General features: G+C 41.7%; 1 long non-coding RNA gene across 1 annotated transcript; it reads right to left on the bottom strand.

The window, feature by feature from the left end:
• Nucleotides 1-138: 138 nt before the first annotated feature.
• On the bottom strand, nt 139-4908 carry LOC114014825 (uncharacterized). Its single transcript, XR_003558477.2, has 3 exons — nt 3209-4908; nt 1910-2064; nt 139-1431 (listed from the first exon to the last, which is right to left on the bottom strand). It is a non-coding gene; the product is annotated as an uncharacterized LOC114014825 (long non-coding RNA).
• Between the last annotated feature and the right edge of the window lie 5926 nt (nt 4909-10834).

Here is a 10834-nt window from a genome sequence, read left to right as displayed (position 1 = left end):
GTCTGTGTGTTATATTCTGGTTCACTGAGAACTCATAAGAAAAATCCAAGTCTATAGTTATATTCTTTCCTCCTCCACGGTGAAGTAAGAAGCTCTCCCTAAATAACTGCTGATACTTACAGGCAAAGCCTCCTGAGATACTGGGATAGAAATATTATGATGCGCTTGCAGAAACTGTGACAGATTGAGGCTGAACTGGTTTATGGTTTTAGGATCAGCTCTGCATTGCTCAGCTCCTTCAGGGCCCTGTGAGTCAGTGCAGAATCGAATTCTAAAAATCCAAACACGCTTAAATCGCTCTTGAAATTGCAGTCCTCAGATCAGAATTTTACCTCACCACTGAAAAAAGTGCCTTTAACACAGGTATGTCAGGGCTAGGCATTCATATGCAAGGTGTCTGTCCTAAAGACAAATCAGTCTTGTGGGGGCCGAATTTTGAAGAGCCAAAGAGTAAAGAGGATCGATGTATATCTTATTCTAATGTTACATTGGAGCTATGGAAAATGAATTTGGAAAAAGATTGTTTTTCCCCCTTTCCTTCATGGAAAAAGATAGCCAATTCAAAGAAATGTGGAATGCAAAGGGAGGCAAAAGGAATCCTGCCATGCGCTGACATGGCCAGGAGTATTTCAGTGGTTAGGTACTAAGCTCACTGAAACTTGTCTCAAAGACATTTTCATCTTCAAAGCCCTGGTGTTCACCAGCCTGGGAGTGCTGTGGTGTTAAAAGTCCGCGGGTCACGGCGAGGCTGCATTTCATCCACCAGCACAGCTTTCCAGGTTACAGCCACAGGAACGTGCCGGTCCTTGGGGCTCTGGAACCACATGCCTAAATATGAAGTTTCCACATTTTTTTGTACATCCTGTTGTAGAGACAACGGAAAATCCACATTTACTGACAACTGATTGGAAATCACCCTGCAGCACATCTTGGGAGCCTAGCAATGCCAGCACAACAGCCTACCCGTGAGAAGCATTCAGGAAAAATAAATTCAAAGCACAGACTGTTTCCCAAGCAGCCGTGAACAAATACTTCCTTAGGTTACCTTGGGTAAAGCAAACAGCCACTGTGAAACAAGAAAAAAAGTGTTCAGCAAACTCCCCATGTGCTATTCAGCTTTATAATAAAGCAGGATTCATTCCCCCCATCTGTTCTGAGGAGAAGCCTTCGCTGACAGCCCTGCCCACCCCTCGGTGCTGGATTGTGTTAGCCAGGTTTTAAATGATAACTGAAAGTGACACAGCAAGTTAAATCAGACTCTGGATCCTTACCTGAAAGACCAGGATGAAATCGGAGCGAGCGAGGTCTGTGTATCCCTGAAAGTGTACGGGGGAGGGCCTGGGACCTTCCAGCCAGGAGGAGAGGTGCTGCTGGACAAGAGAAATTCCCCTGGCTGGGAGCTGTTAGATGAGCTGACAAAACCATGTCCTGCTGTGAAAGATCACATTTCTCAGACTGGGCAGCCACTACTTCCAAGTGGGATTTTTTGGCAAGTCCTGATGCTGGGGGTAAGACTGCCTCCCTTGATGTGAGCTCCCCTTTCATTCTCTAAGTGAGTGGGGGGACAAAGCTTCCCACTTGGGCTTGCAACGCTTTCCTACCAGCTCCACTTATCTTGCCTTAGCCAATTCAACCTGTAAACTCCCCACTGGCGAGGCTGTCTCCTGATGGGTTTGTATCACTTAAAACTAATCCTGACTGGTCTCTGAACAGGCAGTGGGGTATCAATTTATTTGTCAGTATCATTGAGGAAGGCAAAGGAACCTATCTTTTAATGAAAACTACTCCCATGACAGATTGATGTAAATTTTAATTAAGTGCCTAAATCCCTTTTTCCACTCATGTCATCACAGAGGAGGGGACATTCAGAGCCATTTATGTTGCTGTCTTTGTCTCGCCCTGTACTCACTGTGCTTGTGCCTTGGATGCTGTTGCTTTGCTTTTGACGTCCTCCCGACGATCCAGCACCTCCCAAAAGAGTTGGTTCTGTTCAGAGTCATTGTAGCCAGCCTTGCCTTTCAAAAGCATTTCAGGATCCAGGACACCAGCAACTTGTCTCAAGACCTGCAAGCCAAGCAAAAAGACAGCCTGTGTTCAAAAATAACCTCACTGGAGGAAATCTGCTTGGAGGCTGTGTCAGGGACTGCCCAACATGCAAGTCTCCTTAGGGTGCTACCAGTTAAGGAAGTTCATAGTCCAGAAGCCTCATTTTATAGACCTTTTTCCAAAAAATCTTTAAAGCATCAATTGCAACTCAGGCTGCTCGCTAGATCTGTGAAACATGCTGAAATTCTAGTCTCTGCCATCTTCCATGGCAATCTGCTGTACCGCAAAGTTTTCCTTCAGCTGCTTTTAAGTTTCCTTCCTTGCAGTACAGTCCCTTGTTTCATGATCCCCTTGCCCCAGTACTAGCAGCCAGGGGTCAGGGAGAGCTCTGCACTCTGAATTCTAAGGCTTCTCCCAATGAACCCATCTATCATCTTATTGTGCCCAAGCCTTAGGTGAATATATCCCCTTAGACAAAGCTAAACAATACTAAGGCACTTCACCCAGGGGTCCCCATCTTCTGTAGCATGAAGCCTGGCCCTTCCAAAAGTCTCACAGCTCTCCCCTGTTCCTTTTGAGAATTACTAGGAGCAAAAAGCTCAATTTTGCCACTGCATTTGGTCACTATCCTCCAGCTGCAACATCCAAACAAGCACATTCCCGAAGCTCCCAGCCACACGATAGACAAGGACCTGCTGGCTTTTGCTTGCATGAAGCAGAGAAAGTTGAAGAACTGGAGACTGGGAAAAGAGAGATTATTCTGTAAACAGGCTGAGAAATAAAGGTAATGAGATATACTCTTGCTATCTCGGACATATGCCTCACATCAATTCTGATTAGATTTTCTTCCTGTGCTATAATGTCCATTTGTATCAATGCCTGTTGATCGCTTAGCAGATAACTCATTTTCTGTAATCTGTTGATGGCAGGCACTAGGTTCCTCAAGTAGCCCATTTGTAATATTGTTACACAATTAACTTGCTAATAATTCGGACCCACTGTCTAAGTTACCTTGAATATTATTTGCCTTGTTTTTTTCTTTGGAAAGAAACAGAAGCCGCTGTGGGTTTTTTTAATTGATAATAGTAGCTGCACACGAGGTTAGTTTCCTGCTCCAGCTCTCTGAAGAAACAGTGTTTAACCAGGATTACAAAATCATTACCTTTGGGGAGATACTTTTTTCCAAGCGTGTGTAGAGCGCTGGTGCAGAGAGCACTCAATCTGTGCAACGTAGTCCCTCCTGGCTTGCTGCAGTGGGCTGAGCCTGGGCAGTCAGACCTCTGTTTTGGCCTGCTGCTTCTTTTTCTTCCGTGGAACTGCAGACAAAGATCTCAGTGTGCTGTTGTGAAGGGTAATTGAGACAGGCCGCTTTCTACCAGTCATGTTATCAGGTGAAGGAGGAAAGCCATCTCTGAAGTCATCTAGACCTTTTTTCAGGAATAGCCAGTGCTGACCATTAAGGGAGCCTGAGAACCTCAGTCTGCTTTCTTGGAAGTCCTTATAAGACATTTTCTCCCTTCTGTAAGCAAATTACATTAAGCAGAGCTGAAAGGCTGTATTCTAATGAAAGAGACTGGAGTACATTTAGACTGCAAGTGGATATTCAATTCCAAGCATGTTTACCCATGCTGGCCAACAGTTTGCTGCTACTCAGCTTTTGGGAAAAGCTTGTAAAACACTGAATTATTCTGTGGGAAGGACACCCACCAAACTCCACCATTTCCAGCTCACAGAAAATCCTGGAATTTCAAAAAAATTGTTTTTAAATAAAAAACTGATCATGTTCTAGAGCTTCTGTTTCCAGACATACTTATTTTATACATATGTATATTGCTTCAATGACACAAAAATATTTTAAAGCTCTACTTTCAGGATGGCCATTCCTTCTCATTTCAGTAGACTACAACTTTTCCAGGTTTCAGCCACTTCACATTTCATTTCTGGCCTACTTAATTAGTTTGATGTTTCCAGCAAAATGGCTTTGGCAGTTTCAGAGAATGACTTGAGTCAGTAGCTGAACCAACAACCTTCCTTTTCCAGAGCTGGCAGATACAGTGTCTAACCTGCTGCTGCCAAGGTGGCTTAGGCTGTGCAGGGGACACAGGTAGGAGGGTAGCCATGGCGTGGCCATGGAGCAGGCAAACTGGTATGAGAGACCCTCTGACTGTTTGCTGAAAAGGTCCGAGGCTGAGTTAACCCACAGTGACGTATCTCCAATCACTATCTATCTGAGGAACTCCACAAGCACAGTAACAAGAGTGATTTAGTTATGAAACCCATTTAAATCCTCTTTGACCTGCAGGGGTTAAATACAAGACAAGAAAGTAGTGACTTAATACTTACTGTCTTCACCAGAACAACATTGTCTATGCTATGGGAAGGTAAAGGCTCTTGCTACAAAGCTAATGGCAAAACCAAGATAGGCATCACTATACCCCTGCCATCCTGCATTTTGCATATACCAGGTATTAATGGAGAAACACATGTGTTGACCCTACTTCAGTTTTACTATTTCACACTAAATATATTCTCACCCTAGTTTGCTCTGTTTCACTCGTTCTTTGGACACTAGCAGGGCATTTCTTTTTTCTGCCAAAATACTTCAGCAGCTGGGAAGTCTGTCTATTTACAGTGAGTGCTGAGATGCTGCTACAAAGCCACACACAAGCTAGTTCATGTCCCTCTCTAGCAATACAAAGCCAGATCCAGGGCCGTTCAGCTGCACAGCACAGGCAGACAGGTTTTCACAGACGCTCCAGGTCCAAGTGCTAAGTAGAGCCTCTGAATCCTGCTGCAGAGACCACCACAACAGCCAGCTCAGCGGGAGCAGCCAGGCCTGGGAAAGGCAGTGCATGCACGCTCGTTGCTCACTCTTTGCCCTTTCCTCTGCACTCATTTATATCCAAGCAGCAAGGCCCCAGACACTGTGGAGCCATCTGGTCAGGGCTTTATCTGTTTACATACAAATGTGAGCTAGTACTAGTTCTGTTGACCACTACAGCCCTGGAAATACCTTGGCCTTTGATACATCCCCTGATGTATACAAAGGTTCTGGATACACAGCACAAGTTCTTGGATGCTCAGGTGAACTCTATGGCTCCTTGTCTGCAAGACTGAAATCCCCACCCACTTTTCTCACCTTTTAAATGATTTTACAGTCATAAATACCTTTAACTTGGCAGACTTCCTCTTCTGAATATCCCCTCCAGAGCTTGGAGCAGCTGCCTGACTCGAGACACAGAGACCAGACAAACTCAAGAAGTCTTCTGTTGCTTCAGCCCCATCTGCCCATGTTCTGATGTGCTATTACTTGCTCCTGACTTGCTCTCACATCCACAGAATTCACTTCTTCCACATTGATTTCATGGTTTAAGCTGTACATAGTACTACCAGGTCAGACTGCTCACCATGCTTGGGTAGTTAGCTCCTTTTTCACCTCTGTTGGCTTAAATGGTCAAGCAACAACTGACGGGTATTTTAAATTGCTACTTTCAGTCCCTCAGCAGTACAGTCCTCGCTTGCTAAAGCATAACATAGATGAATAGCTTAAGAAGTTTGCTTTAGAGAGGATCAATGTACTTGCAATATCAAATACTGCAATATCAGTACTTGTAATATCACATATTTTATAGAGTTACTCAGGAATTGCTTAATGCAGACGTAAAATATGTTCTGAGAAGGTATTATTAAGAGCTAAGAAGGTATACATAAGTACATACCTGATAATTTACAGCTCTGATAGTGAAGATACCTTAGGGGGAAAAATATCATCTTATTCTGCATTAACTGATGTATAAAAGTTACCTCCATGGCAATCTGCAAGATTTCCAGAAAATCTGAAAACCCCAAAAATTTGCAAGAAAATCTGCGGAAGCTAACACCTCAGCAGTGGTACTGCAGATGAGGAAGGCACTATTTTTAGGTCCCTACTGGCATAATACTCTAAGCATGTTTGCAGTTGGTTGGTGTGGAAACCAGAGTCACACGTCTTTATCTGCCTAGAGCAAGGGCTTTCTTCACACACAGAAACAAGCAGAGAACTCCTGGGGACTGTGGAGGAAGATACTGAAATTAAAGCAGAATTTAATTTTGCTACAACTTATATCCTTATCTTTTCAACACCACCAGCACTTTGGCTGCACAACCAAAGTCTTTGCTGCTGCTGCTGAAAGAGGATGCAATACACTGTTCAACGTGCCTTTACTAAGTGTTCTTTAATGTTGCTCTCCAAGTAAAATATAAGAAGCAAACATAGGTCAGGCCTGGTGTTATCTCTTAACTTCTTGTGGGTTTGAATGATGTCACAGACTGCTAGATTAAGTCAAAAGGAATTACTTGGGACAACCAGAGTACACCAGAGTAGCTCTCCCTCAAAGTTTGTGGAATACATTATGCTAATGCTTCATCTGGTTCTCATTGCACTGCTGAAGCATATCGGATAATTATGCGCACACTGGAAGCTCAAATGAAAAAGTTTACACAGGTGGTATCTGTCATGAATGAGTGGTTTAGGTCACGTAAAGAATCACCGTCAAAGGTATTAGCAAAACAGTTTTAACAGGAATTTGTAGGAGTGCGACTTCAAAGTTCAGTAGCAAGGTTCACTCTATTACTTATTACATAGCTAAACCACACAAAGAAGAATCAAAATTAAAATTAAGCTGGAAAGATTTATACAGCAACTAAACCCATGAAAGGATAAGGGAGAGCCTCCCGCTGAGTCACAAGGTTCAGAATGGACCTCCTTGCTTTCTAAACACTTAACAGAGCTTAGGTGCAACGAGATCCAATCTTAGTTTCATACTTGGTCAACAGTTTAAATCTAAAGGGTGTCTAAGGTTTGCTCACAGATTAAGGCTGATCATAGGATTTTAGCAGCACTTCATCATTGACTAATTTATGATTTACAAAGTGAATCAAACAGGATTTTCTACTATTACACCACTAACTCAACTACGGATCTGAAATGGTAATACTTACACTATACTTACTATAAGCTACCTAAATCTATTCACATACACGCACACAGGCACAAAGGAATCGAAGGAGAGAAAGAAAAAAAAAAGTACAAAGGTATACCTGTTAAAAGTTCCCCTCGAGTTCAGCGAAATACTTGTGTCAAATGCCTTTGCATTTCTCAGGAGGTGAAGGGTTGAGCCTTGAGGAGCAGGAAAATCAGCCCAGGCCTGGTCATCAGCTTTTGGCAACGGTCCCCCTAGTACGGCAAACTTGGGAGCTCGGGAGCTCCGAGAACATCCCGCTCAGAGGGAGATGCTGTTTGCAGCTCACTGCGGTCCCAGAGAGCTGAAAGGGCCTCACTTAGGACCAGTGTTTATAGGATCAGAGATGATTTGCTTTAGTCAATGGTAATTTTCCATCCTGGCCACAACTCAAGTTGCTAATTACTGGAATTTTTCAAAATTCCAGTGACAGCAGTACCGTACCACTCGGATCCAGGCGAAAAATATTCCCAGGCTTGCTAAGGGACGTTATGGTTCGGATGAGGAATGCTCCAAGGCTGGCAGGTGCTGTTATGGTTCAGAAAAGGGAAGTTTCTGGTACAGTCAGTGCAGTTTCTCACCTCAGCTGTGCAAGGGCTGTTGGTATGGTCAAGGGACGCTTAACTGCCCAACTCATTACACAGAGACTAAAGCCTAATGGGCATTCCTGAGGGCGCAGGGTGGCCCAGGGGAGGGGGCGAGATGCACCACCATAGTATCCCAATACCTGTAGGGGCTGATACTCTTTCTGGCATCAAAATGTGTTTGTGCAGTGTGTCATGAAAGCCCTGCCTCAGTTTTACTTTCTTCCATGCTGTCCTGGACAATAAGAAAACTGTTCAAATCAAACTCAGCAGCACTTCGAAGTAGCTCAACTCAGCCTTAGGGCGTTACTTCTTCAGTCATACGGGAAAGAATGAGCAGCCACTGAAGGAAAAGGAATGATTTTGAGGCAATCTGCTTTAAGGTGAGCCCCAACCTCAAATACTGAAGCACTAGCACACCGGAGCTGACTATATTGCTAGTCTGACAGCATGTCAGGCACTAAGGTGTCTCTGTCTTGGGGTGAAAACCAGTGAAGGCAAAGCCAAAGTGTAACCCAAATGACTTTCCCCCCAAAGCTGCAAGGGTGGAGCGATTACAAACAAGTCTAAAAAGCAAGTCTGTGAGAAAGTGTAAATGGTTAACCCTTAGATAACCAAATGATTAGTTTGGCCTCAAGAGACTAGATAAAGCAGAGTGTGTTTGTCATATTATGTATATATACACACGTGCAGGGAGTTAATGTATGTATTTACTGAGTAGGTGAGAGAAGCAATGACTCAATTCTCAGTAGTGAAATCCCAGCACGCCAGGTCCCAGTTAAATTCATATACTTACACATAGCTATACACATCTAGTTAGATATACTTGAATATTTCTCTTGCCTACTCAGTTAATACAAGATTACTTCATGCAGAGCAGGACAGTTACCCTGGATGAGACAGGAGAGTTACCTTCAAATACAGCAGAACCCCATGGCTTAGAGACTCGGGTCCCACTTTCTTTGCCTAAGCATGGCAATCTAATGCTTGCAAAGATGCTTCACAGGGCCAGCAGACACACAACAGGGACCAGGAGAGCTCTGTGCCACCCTGCCCTGGCTGCTGCGCACCAGATGGGACACCCTGAGATAGTCTGGCTGAATTAAGCTCTTGTCCTACCACTCCTTTCTTGATTTCAGACAGGAAATTCTTGCTTTATGGGATGTTTACAGAGGTATTGTGCAAATCTGTAATAAAGAAATAACTTGACTCTGTGTGTCAACTGGTTCTTGCACACCAGGTGAACAATTCCACTTTTTTGGACAGCAAAACCAGACAGGATTTACAATTCCCTGCAACAGCTGAAGGCCAGGAATTTACACAGAGTTTACATGTGATGTTAGCCACCAAATACACTATATAAATGTATATTCATATATACATGAATATATAGACATTCTGAAAACTCAAACCTCCACAACTCTTGATGGGATAGAAGAAGACTGACTGCAGCAAGGTAAGCTATATTTTTCTTCTTTTCTAGTTGTTGCAGTTCAGTAGACATGCTTTTCTCAAATCCATCTATGGGCTCACAGGCCCTGCTCCTTGCAAAAGGAGCCATGCAGCTTAAGAGCTTCTTTGAAGCAAAAACCCCAGAACAAACATTCCTTTTGTAAAATGAAATAAATGAAGAGATAACCCCTGACCTAGATAACATGGTAAATTAAGAGAGAAATCTAGGTCTGGGCAAAACAGAACCAATAACTGCTCATCCCCGAATTCCTAACTTGTAATCACATGAAATTTTACTCCATCCATGAACACTGCAACCCCAAATGCTGCATAATTCATTAAAGAAGGGAGTAAGAAGTAATTTGCAGAGAAACAACTCAGTGCCCTGATAGCAAGCCAGGCAACATCTTTCCTTCTTTGCTTTAGTTTCTAATGGAATATAACTTCCTGATTTACCACAAGAGAAAACGCTGTTTGAAGTTGAAGTATTTTGGGATTTTTTTGGGGGGGAGACACTTACCCCCTACAACAACTATGCACAGTAAGAAAAACCATTCAAAATGTTATCACTGAAATTATTTTTGTAACTTTTTATATTTTAAGGAAAATATTTTAAAATAAAGATGAAAAAAACCCAAAGTTGTTCTCATGATCCCAGTAACAGCTACATTCATGTTTAGGAGCTTTACATAAAAATAAAGTATTTTTTTTTTAAAAAAACAGTTCACCTTGTATTAAATACAAGCCACAAAAGCACTTTAGCTCATAATCCTCAGAAAGAAAAGCTAAAGCTTAATAAATAAATGTACAATTCAGAAAATAAAACAAGCTGAACTTTTCACACTCTAGCATAACCATTAGTGGTTCTTTCAGCATAATTCCCTATCACATGAATTAAAAAATCTATATCACAGCAAATATATATTAAACTCCATAAATTCCTCACAAAAAAACCACAGAATGTAAAACTAATACTTCTTTCCTTATGAGAAACAATTTTACTAGAAAAAAAAAAACCAAAAAACACCAACAAGCAAGAGGAAATAGGTTTTCACCACTGAATTTAAGCATTCCTAGCTTGATTAGCTCATGCAAATCAAACCAATGAGTATGCAGGATGGAAAAGGCTTAGGTGATAAATGCTCATTGAGGGCACATTGCTAGAGAAGTGCTTTTTTATTATTATTTTAAAGTAATCAAAATAATAGATTTTTTTTCTATTTCATAAAAATGAACAGTTTTCTTAAATTATGCTTTATTTTATACTGACTGAAAATTAATGTAAGTACATAGAATGGATTTTTGGATGCTTTCTATTATTGTGAAATGAATGAAAAAATAAAATCTTATAACAATTTAACCTCTCTATTTACTTAATAAAAATTCTTATAGAAGGCATGTAAAGCTATTTCTCATTGAAGACACTAATAAAAATTTTGTTAGGTGCTTGAGAATAGATATTTATTAAAATCAAAAGCAATTGAATTATAAAAAAAAGTTTTTCAAGCAAGATGCTTTTTAGTAACGGTAAGTCTATGTATTGGTTTCCAACTACAAAACTTACAGGTTTCTTTTTTGAGTTTCCGTAATCCTGTAGAGAGCTATTGCCTCTGTAGAAACACAAGTTACAATACTGTTTCTACAGAGATATTGGGGGGGAAAACTTTATCCTGTGAATGTTTTAAGATGATCTGGGTGAAGATGGCTTCTTGCATTGCTGTTTCTAACAATGTGGTAGCTTATTCAAAGAAC

Source organism: Falco cherrug, chromosome 1 (genome assembly GCF_023634085.1).
Source record: "Falco cherrug isolate bFalChe1 chromosome 1, bFalChe1.pri, whole genome shotgun sequence".
NCBI classification, from domain to species: domain Eukaryota; kingdom Metazoa; phylum Chordata; class Aves; order Falconiformes; family Falconidae; genus Falco; species Falco cherrug.
This window is presented reverse-complemented; position numbering and strand designations above follow the sequence as displayed.